Consider the following 11,771-nt stretch of genomic DNA (forward strand, 5'->3'; position numbering starts at 1 on the left):
TTATGTTATGTCACCATACAATACATCATTAGTTTTTGATGTAGTGTTCCATGATTCATTGTTTGCCTATAACACCCAGTGCTCTATGCAGTACGAGCCCTCCTTAATACTCATCACCAGGCTAATGCATCCCCTCACCCCCCTCCCCTCTAAAACCCTCAGTTTGTTTCTCAGAGTCCATAGTCTCTCACGTTTCATCTCTTCCTCCGATTTCTACCCTCCTTCATTTTTCCCTTCCTTCTCCTAATGTCCTCCATGCTATTCCTTATGTTCTACAGATAAGTGAAACTATATGATAAGTGACTTTCTCTGCTTGACTTATTTCACTTAGCATGGTCTCCTCCAGTCCCATCCATGTTGATGTAAAAGTTGGGTAGTCATCCTTTCTGATGGCTGAGTAGTATTCCATTGTATATATGGACCACATCTTTATCCATTCATTTGTTGAAGGGCATCTCAGCTCTTTCCACAGTTTGGCTATTGCGGACATTGCTGCTATGAACAATGGGATGCATATGGCCCTTCTTTTCACTACATCTGTGTCTTTGGGGTAAATACCCAGTAGTGCAATTGCTGGGTCATAGGGTAGCTCTATTTTTAATTTTTTGAGGAACCTCCACACTGTTTTCCAAAGTGGCTGTACCAGCTTGCATTCCCACCTGGAAAATTTCTTGTAAAATTAAGTAATAGGAAAATATTTGTCTTGATGAGAAACTAAAATACTATTCTTTCCACAAACTATAAAAATGAGCATGTTTCTCCTTTTGACCTTGCTGCCTGGATACTCAAAAGTCAGAACTGAATGATAGTTGACTTTTTTGTGTGTTAATCTTCTTTTATTCTTGTACCTGGTTTTCTATTTCTATTCTATATTTTGCATTTGTTTTTTTCTGAGAGGCTCCTCAAAACTTCTAGGGAAAAAGAATATAAATAAATACTAATAAGTGAAACAGTTATTGGTGATTTTTGGGCACTACTCAGTCATTTGGATCAATTATATCACATTATTTATTGATTACCTGGTGTTTTGTTTGAAGTAAAATCCAGTATTAAATAAAATAATACCAAATGGAAAAGACATTAACCGTAAGAGGACAGTTGGAACCAGAAGACTCAGCAAAAATCAGACACAGAACTGGAGATAATATATTTTACAGAAAAGACCTAGTTACTTTGAAGTTCCTTCCAATTTATACTTTGAAACTACATTAGCAAAATGTCATATATCTTCTTGTTTTTAAGGTAAGAAGCAAATACTGTTTTATTTATGTGATAAAAAAATTACTCTGCTTTTCTTTAGACCCTTTTTCATTTAGGTTCACAAAAAAATTAAGAGGAAAGTACTGAAATTTCCCATATATCCCTTACTCCTCACATGCATAGTCTCCCTCATTATCAAGAGTGGTACATTTGTTGCAATTGATGAACCTACACTGGCACACCATTATCACCCAAAGTCCATAGTTTACATTTTAGTTCACTCTTGGTGTTTTACATTCTATGGGTTTGGACAAAGGTAGAATGATATGTATCCATCATTATTGTATCTTACAGAGTATTTTCACAGTCCTCAAAATCCTCTGTCTTCAACCTATTCAACCTTTCTTCAGCCCAACCCCTGGAAACCACTGAATTTTTTTCCTTTTTTTAGTTTTTTTTTAATTTTTATTGTTATGTTAATCACCATACATTACATCATTAGTTTTTGATGTAGTGTTCCATGATTCATTGTTTGTGCACAAAACCCAGTGCTCCACACAGAACGTGCCCTCTTTAATACCTATCACTAGGCTAACCCATCCCCCCACCCCCCTCCCCTCTAGAACCTTCAGTTTGTTTTTCAGAGTCCATCATCTCTCATGGTCTTTTTACTGTCTACATAGTTTTGCCTTCTACAGAATGTCATATAGCTAGAATTATATACTATCTAGACTTACAGATTGGCTTCTTTCACTTAGCAATATGCATGTAATTATCCTCCACACCTTTTATGACTTGACACCTTGTTTCTTTTTAGCATTAAATAATAGTCCATTGTTTGGATATACCACAGTGTATTTATTCATTCACCTACTGAAGGACATCTTGTTGCTTTCAAATTTGGGGAAATGTGAATAAAGCTGCTATAAACACCTGTATGCAGATTTTTGTGTCAATGTAAGGGTTGTGAGAAATCACCAAACTCTTTTCCAAAGTGGCTGTACCATTTTGAATTCCCACCAGCAGTGAATGAGAGTTTCTGTTGCTCCACGTCCTTACTAGCATTTGGTGTTATCAGTGTTCTGGATTTCGGCCATTCTTATAAGTGTGTAGTGGTATTACATTGTTGTTTTAATTTTATTTCCCTAATGACATATGATGTGGAGCATCTTTCATATACTTATTTTCCATCTGTGTAATATTTATTATATCCGCTGAGGTGTCTGTTAAGGTTTTTTGTCCACTTGTTAATCAAGTTATCTGTTTCTTACTTTTGAATTTTAAAAAGTTTTTGTGTATTTTGGATAACAGTCTTTTGTCAGGTATGTCTTTGGCAAATATTTTCTCCCAGTCTGTGGCTAGTCTTCTATTTCTTTTGAAATTATTTTTTGTGGGGCAGAAATTTTTAATTTTAATGAAGTCCAGCTTATCAACTATTTCTTTTATGGAGTGTGTTTTTAGTGTTGTATCTAAGAACCATACCCAAGGTCATCCAGGTTTTCTCCTATGTTATCTTCTAGTTTTGTGTGTAACATTTATTTTGAGTTAATTTTTGTGAATGTCGTAAGGTTTTGGGCTAGATTAATTTTCTTGCAGGTGGTTGTCTAGTTGTCCTACCACCAATGGTTGACAAGACTATTTTTGCTCCATTATATTGCCTTTGCTCTTTGTCAAATATCAGTCGATTATATTTATGGGGGTCTGGTCAAAACTCTATACCCTCTTCCACTGATCCATTTTTTCCCTAATGCCATGCTGTCTTGATTACTGTGGCTTTATATTAAGTTTTGAAGTTTGATAACATCAGTCCTCCAACTTTATTCTTCTTCAGTGTTTTGTAACTGTTCTAGATCTTTTGCCCCTGCATAAAAACTTTAGAGCTAATCGATTTGTGAATATCCTTAAAATAACTTGGTGGAGTTTTTATTGGGATTGCATTGATGACTTTATAAATCCATAGATCGAGTTAGAAGTAATCAATCTTTTGTCAATATTTATTTTATTTTGAAGAGCTTTTTAAAATACAGAAATGTATAGAGAACAGTTACCATACACTGTGTTACCTAGCGCGAGAATTACAAACATGTTTTTTTCTCTTTAGGTAAAGTGTTTTAGACAGAGAAAATTCCAGATCAAGGTGAAGTTCTGTTCACCTTGTCAAAGTTCCCTTTGACCCTTTTTTTCTACTCCCTTGAGAGAGTCAACTGATATCTTGAATATGCTATATACTTTATGGTACATGCTTTTGTATTTTTACTGTGTGTGCATATGTAGACTTCTTTGTGTTTTTAATTTATAAAAATGTTGTTACACTGTATCAATATTTCTTTCACTAAATACTGCTTTCTAGACATGCTGAATATACCACAATACAATTTTATATTCCCCACTGGATAAACATTTGAATTGGGTTGTTTTTTAGATTACAAATAATGTTATAATGCATATCCTTTTATATGTCCCTAACACAAGTACAGAATATCCTTGAAGGATTTTATACTTGTGCATATTCACCTTTATTAGACATTGCAATTCCAAATTTGTTTTACCAATACATCAATTCATCAGCACTGTTATATGAAAAAACTTGTCTCATACATACCAAATCTTGATATTTTTACTTTTTTTTGCTAATCTGATATGTTTGACAAAATATCTCATTGTTTTAATTTCCTTAAATTTACTATTGCGATTGAGGGTTTTTTTAATGTTTAATGACCCTTTGGGATTTCTTCATATTTTGGGTTTTTTTTAAGTTTTATTTATTTATTTTGAGAGAAAGAGAGAGTGAACAGGAGAGGGGCAGAGGGAGAGAATCTCAAGCAGACTCCACACTGAACGCAGAGCCCAATGTGGGGCTCAATCTCATGATCCTGAGCTGAAAACCAAGAGTCAGAAGCTTAACCGACTGAGACACGCAGGCATCCCAAAGGATTTTTTCATATTTGAATTGCCTATTTATAGCCCTTACCCATTTTATTACTTCATTGTTTATCTTTTTCATAGTAATTTATGTTATAATTTATACACATATAGAGGAAACAGTATGGGTTTGAACTGGGCAGGTCCATTTATATACAGATATTTTACAGTACCATAAATGTATTTTCTCTTCCTTATTATTTTCTTAATAACATTTTCTTTACTCTAGCTTATTTTACAAATAAAACATATAATACATATACAAAATATGTCTTAGTTGACTATGTTATTGGCAAAGCTTCTAGTCAACAATAGGCTATTATAACAGTATATATATATTTATGTATATATTACTTTGCCCTTATATGTTCAACCAGTGGCTTCTCTGAGTCTATTACTTTGTTTACAGTATATTTTGTCATATAATTTTTTATTTTAATGTTGTAAACTTTATTTTGTTTTTCCTTAATAACATGTGATCTAAGTTGCTATCTAATAAATTATTTCCTCCTGTGAGTAAAAATATTTAATACATTTTCTTCTAATAGTTTTAAAGTATTTTTTCCGTTTAAACCCTTAGTTATCTGGAATATGTTTTTGTGAATGAGGATTATTAAGGATCTGTTTTCTTGTCCTAATTCTAATGCAATTGTTCTAATACCAAGTGTGGAATAGTCTATATTTTCCTCACGGATTTGTAATATCCCCTCTACAATATAACAATTTTCCATTTTTGCTGGTGATATATTTGGGCTCCCAATTCTGTTCTTTTTTTTTTTTAAGATTTTATTTATTTATTTATTTATTTGACAGAGAGAGACACCATGAGAGAGGGAACACAAGCAGAGGCAGAGGGAGAAGCAGGCTCCCCGCTGAGCAGGGAGCCCGATGCGGGGCTCGATCCCAGGACCCTGGGATCACGACCTGAGCCGAAGGCAGACACTTAACCAACTGAGCCACCCAGGCGGCCCTCCCAGTTCTGTTCTATTGACTTATTTGTTTATATGCACACCATTGTTTTTCACTGTTTTCCTTAAATATTATGTGCAATGGATGTTATGGTATGCCTCCTCTGGTAAATTTTTAATAATAAAGGACTTATTTCTCTATCTGCTGGGAGTGCTGTGAGCCCTTTCCCAAATTTCCTCAGCTGAAGAGTCTTGCACTCATCATGAATCTTTATTGGAGTAGGCAACCTTCAATAACATAGATACAAATATTTATATCCCTCCCCAGAACTTGAGACAAATGTATAGGACCATCTCGACTTCAGAACTTCCATGGGCTTGTCCAGGGCCATTGTTGAGACTGCATATTTTCTACTCCAATCCTTTCCTTTCCACAGGTGGTAATCCCAAAACACTCCCTAAAAAAACTGCCTACATGCTATCCTTTGTCTTATAATCTACTGTTCAGGAAATGAAACCTATGACGAAAGGCAGATTTCATTGGCAACCTGCCAGTTTCTGGCCTCTTGCACAAACTTCTCTCTATATATATCTTTTTATATCTTATATTTCTAAGCAGTAAGCTACCTGTTCTTGAGAAGACCTGTAGGTATGCCACAACAAGGAATTAGACCATATATGCAAATTTTAAAATACCACTAAAAGTGTTTTGAAAGAATCTATTATGGAAATATATACACTATGCAGTTTTTTTTTCAAAATTTCAACAAGCACTTAGATCTAGTATGTACTAGACCTTACACGTGATTCCAAGAAAAAGACTCAAAGAAAAAGTCTGGGTACTGTCATCATGAAGCTCATTACCCACCGTTTGGCTTCTCTTTTTAACCACTATGCCAATATTTCTTTTGATTTTCATGTATTTGAAATGCTATGTAAAATATTCCTTTTTTTGTATTCAGTAATTTGTTTGGCAAACAGTCAGTGGTAGTTATATGCCAAATACTGAAGTGGTTTTTAAGGAGGAAACAACAAGAAAAGCAATATGCTGGATTTGTCTCAAGGGAGAACATGACAAACATGCAATGACTGTGTTGCAAACAGACTATCAACAGCGATGTGTGGAGGTGCAGAAGTCAATGGACATTTAGATTAGGGAGACTTGAAGGCTCAACTTTATTCCACTTATCAATGGATTATCTGTTTTTCAATTTAATCATCTATTGTAGACCACTCTTATTCCATATTTGCTTGGAAAATATTTTGAAATCTTAATTCGTTTTATTTCTTCCCCTTCAGTTTACCTATATCCTCCCCACCGCCCTTTAAGCAGTTGGCAAATTTTGTCCTTTGTTGCTTCAGGAGAGTTTGTGGCAGGGCAGAAAGCAATGAGTCACTTTAGTTCCTAAATTTTGTGTCCAGAAAGCTCTATGGTGGTAGGTATACACAAGGTGGTTTGAAAAAGCATGAAAAAAGAAAGATTTCATTCAGATTCCAAATAGGTTCCCCCAGGCTAAGGGAGTAGAGAAACATGGGCATATACATCTGGGAAAAATATGATTGCTGTGCCTTGCTCCCCAGCTACAACATCTGAAAGGCAAAGAACCAGCATGGAAATGGTGACATGGTAGATCAGGCAAATAGACTAAAAGCAGATGTTTGTCCACCAGGAATAACTCAGAAACCATGGAGAACCACTAGATTTCACAGGGCCATGCAAGCAGGGACAATGAGATTTCACTGTCAACTCTGAGCTGGTGTTTGAGAACAGATACCCTGTCCTCAATCCATGTCTGGGCACTGAATAAAATGTTACCGCTGTAGCATCAGGAAGGAAGAGGTTTCATTTTTTGCATACCAGAATTTGTCAACAGAGATTTATGTTATGTCTACAACAAATGTATAATATTATGGCCTCCTGTTTATTATTTGCTTTTTGTTCAAATACTGCTTCTTTCACTGTGTTATAGGACTCTATGGGACTCTTTAGGACTCTGTTGGGGGGATCAAGATGAGAAAAGGATTTATGGAGAAAATGGGAGCTGGATCAGAGAAACAGAAGCAATAAACTAGTTTTCTTCTCAAAAAACCATTTTTTGCCTCAGTCTTTAGCTGCAAAATGATATTTCATGTGCAATGGTCGTGGGTGGATTACTAATCATTCACAGACTTGATGCCTAGCTTTCATTCACTATCTAGTCTTTTCTGCTGAGGCATATCCATAAGAGATTTCTGAATTTATAATCCAAGGAATGGATCTATTATGATGAATATCGCTTGTTAATCCTTTTTACCTTGCTACTCATACTCCAGGTTGCAAGTTAAAATGTTAATTTCAACACTAAATCTACCTTTTCCCAACTTCCTCCCCCCGAATAACTGGTTTTGATTTTTCAGTTATATATTCTTGCCGCACATAGCACTTATATTGTGCACTTCTCATAATAGTAGTTAAATTTATTTTATATAATTCTTTGGCAAAGGATATCCCTTCTCCCACTTAGAATAATATAAGCTGTTGTTTAAAGAGTTGTTTCCATAGCACCTAGTACAATGTTTGACACATAGTATTTAGTAAATATTGCTTGACTGAACATATGAATGAATAAACTTCAGTTTATTGCTTCCATTCTTTTCAATTATTTATATATATAAATATGTATGTGTGAATATGAATATACACATGCACATATTCCAGAAAAAATGACATTTTAATAACTGTCATTTTACAATGGATAGAAAAAACTTATATAGTAACATTTCACATGAGAATAATGTAGATTGAAAAACTGCAAGTTATTATGAAGGATTTCTTGTATTCCTTTCTACAGTCTGTGCTGTTGGATCAGGCTTGCTTAATATTCCAATAACACATGTGCAGAGAGATCTACGTGACCAGATAAGAACCATGATGGGATGAGCAATTCCAGGTTGCTATTCAGTTATACTTCTCTCCTGGAGTGCTCATGTATTTGCACATCTGAGGGAGATTTGTGGGACTCTATATTAGCTTTTTATACAAAAAAATTATTGAGAAAAAATTTAATTATGTACCTCCAAAACTCACAGTGTGTTGGTAGCAGAATCTGAATATCAGAAAGCATTGTCAAGAAGGAGCATGAATATGGCAAAAGAAAAATGCAATCCCAAAGTGTCCAAAACAACCTATTAAATACTACTTGTAACTTGTCACGTCACATCATTCAGTTACATTTGAAGGTCTTGGAAACACAAATCCCTTAAGATTTGTAAATGATGAAAGATGATCTCACTTTAGACTACAGTACCTTATTGCTCAAGAGCAGTGCCTTCATTTTAGAATATATCTATTCTAGAAGTGAAACCCAGTAACAGGCAATTCATTTCTATGTAATGTGCTCGGGATCAGAAACTCCATAAACATATTACTGAATATAGTGTCCTAGTAAATGTAAAATAAACATTAAGCCAACTTTCATCATTTCTGTTTTATTTCTATTTCTGATCCACAAGACGAAACAATTTTCAAAAGACACTCATCTTTCCTGTAAGCTTTGCTATATTCTGTTTAAATCTTACTTTTATTTATTGCTTACATCAGTGAAATAGCATAATAATAGGATATAATTTGAGTATTTAATTGAAAATATAAGTAATGGGCTGTACAAATATTTACTTGGTTGCAAATCAGGTTATTCAAGCATTCTAGTAAATGCCAATGTGAGTGATTAGAATATAAGGGTATATGGATATTATTAAGAAAACTAGATATTTTATCAGTATTTTATTTTTATTTTTTCTATAAGAGAAAAGTAGATATAAATATATACCTATTTCTAATGTTCTTCACTTGGGGTTATTTATAAGGACATCACAAAGGGGGTTACAATATTGCATTGCCTGAAACGTGCTTATTTTATTTAGTGTGGATTCTTGTTTTTAGGTAAGTGTATAGATGAATCAGCCATATGACACCCCTGTGTACTCTGAAAACGTCCCAGAAAGCTATAGGCAATGTTACATTAAAGCTGGAAAAGAATCACATCCCAAGCATTCTTATTAAATTACAGTCTTACTTGGTTGGTACCCACTGAGTATCCACTGATAGATCAGAAACTCAGTAGAAGAAATGATGATATTCCTAGAATTTGTGTGAAGGTGGAAAGAGGGGAGTAGGAGAATAGGAAAGGAGAGAGATTTATACTGGGCAAAAAGACCTACCCACATTTCGTTACTCCTTTGTATTTATAAGGGTTCTCTAGAAAAATAGAATCAATAGCTATAAAGAGATTTATTATAAGGAATTTGCTCCCATGGTTGTGGAGGCTGAGTAGCCCAACAATCTGCAGTCGCAAGCTGGAGACTCAGGAGAGCTCGTGGTGTAAGTTCCAGTCTGAGTTCAAAGACCCGAGAAACAAGAGAGCCAATGATGGAAGTTTCAGTTTAAGTGCAAGAAAAAACTAATTCCCAGCTGAAAGACAGTCAAGTAAAGAGGGAATTCTGCATTACTCTGCCTTTTTGTTCTATTCAGATCCTTAATAAATCAGATGATGCCACCCATATTGGGAGGGCAATATGCTTTACCCAATCTACTAATACAAATGCTGAAATACTTTCACAGACATACCCAGAGGTAATGTTTAACCAAATGTCTGAGCATCCTATGGCCTGCTCAAGTTGGTATATAAATTAACTATCACACCCTTTTTTATTCCTAATATCCTTCATTATCAGAATGCCAGGGTTTAAAATTGCTCCACTACTTTCAAGTTATAAACACTCTGTGCCTTCACTTTCCTTCATCTATGTCAGAGATAATAATAGCTAGGGTTGTTATAAGATTTAAGTGAAATAATACATTTAAATTGCCTGGCACAAATGCAGGCCTCATCAGCAAGCACTCAATGAATAGTATCTGCTGTTACCATTATTAACATTACTAGAAATAAAAAAGTTTGAGTGCATCTGAAATCTACTATCTTGGTTTTCAAGAGAGCCAGGATGTGCAATTCTATCATGGGCCTATAAGGAAGAGAGTCAGAAGTATTAGACAAACAGCATGACTGGCTGACACAGAGAGGGAGTCATGTGGAGAAGGTCAAATATCAGTTGCATAGAAAAATGACAGGAAATATAAAGTCAGCCACTTTCCTTTGAGTCTCTTGGCCTTATTCACTTAGAAACATGCACAGCTTCCACCTGGACCAAAACTTCTATCATAATGATGAGATATTTTGCTATTCATGTAACTGGCTCATCTTGGATCTATTTTACTTCAGCAATGTTCTCATTGAGCCTCCTTCAGCCATCTATTTTCAGGAACACATCTTGGAAACTTCATGACCTAGAAAAGCCCTACCTCAGAAATATATAACAATATTTACTCTCTAAACACCAGCCTCATCAGTCTAAATTTCTCATCTCATTCTCATTGCTTCTGCTCCTGATTCTCATAGAGATTTCCACTTTTGATCTGTTGGATTCCCTCAACCTGTATACCTCTTCTTAGTATCGATTCCCTATTAATGGAACCATAAGTTTGATTGTCTTTTTTTTAAGATTCTATTTATTTATTTGCCAGAGAGAGAGAGAGAGAGAGAGCACAAGTGGAGGGAGAAGCAGTCTCCCCGCTTGAGCAAGGAGCCCGAGAGCGGGACTATATGAGCGGGACTGTATCTCAGGACCCTGTGATCATGACCTGAGCTGAAGGCAGACGCTTAACAGACTGAGCCACCCAGGTGCCCCTAAGCTTGATTGTCTTAACTGTTTCTCACCAGTAGTACCAATTGGCAGGCAAGCCTATCTAACAACATTTGTCTGGAAAACAACTCTGCTCTGAACACCAAACATCTCAGATTGCGATTCACTGTTGGAAGAAAATTTTTAAACCATCATTATAAACATGCTAACTCCAGAGTTCCAAAATTATCATGGTTCTCTGTGCATACATCATTCATTTGACTTATTCTTAGTCAGTCTGAGCCCCCATATTCTCTAATGCCTACTCTAAGCCTTCATTTTTTTTAGCAAGCAAGGCCCATCTTCTCTCTGTACTCAAAGATTCTACAGGAAGTACTTGGTTAGTAAAAATTCAGGAGATTTTATTGAACATGTGATGCATTCCAAGACTGAAAAAAACAGACATTCAAGGAGATTATATAAATTTCAATATCACAATCATTTTCCAATTCTTATACTTCCCTTCTAATAAAATCTGCCCAAGGACATCCTTAAACTTAGTGAGTTAAGATCATGTTTCTGTTTATAGATTTTAAATTACATAACTCAAAAACTAAGAGTGAGGACCACCAATAGTTATTTTTGATTCATGACAGCTCTTGTGACTTTTAAAAAGTATATGAAATGATTTCAATTATTGTTATGACTTTGGTGCTTCTGTTTTGCTGGAATTTATGCAGATGTTTAAGTTACCTGTTGGGTAATACAGAACTTAACACCAGAAACACTCACATGCAATAAAGGAAGGGAGTGTAATGAAAAACATTAAGAAATTTCACAACTTTAATTCTTTGTACTGGGAAGTCTTTCCCCCTTCCTTAATATTGTAAATAACTCATGAATGGTTTTTTTAGCTCCTCATGCTATGCCTCAAAAATCCAAATTTTATGGTTATTATATCAGATGGAGAAGTGAGGCAATGTGGACTTTTTATACCTTTCCCATTTTACATCATGTTCACAGATGGCTGTAAATGTGCCCAAGAAATGAACCTTGCTTGTTTATAGAGATATTTTAATTCAA

This window comes from Eumetopias jubatus, unplaced genomic scaffold (assembly GCF_037043125.1).
Source record: "Eumetopias jubatus isolate StellerSeaLion01/CBP00866 unplaced genomic scaffold, mEumJub1_p1.0 scaffold_5, whole genome shotgun sequence".
In the NCBI taxonomy this organism is placed as follows: domain Eukaryota; kingdom Metazoa; phylum Chordata; class Mammalia; order Carnivora; family Otariidae; genus Eumetopias; species Eumetopias jubatus.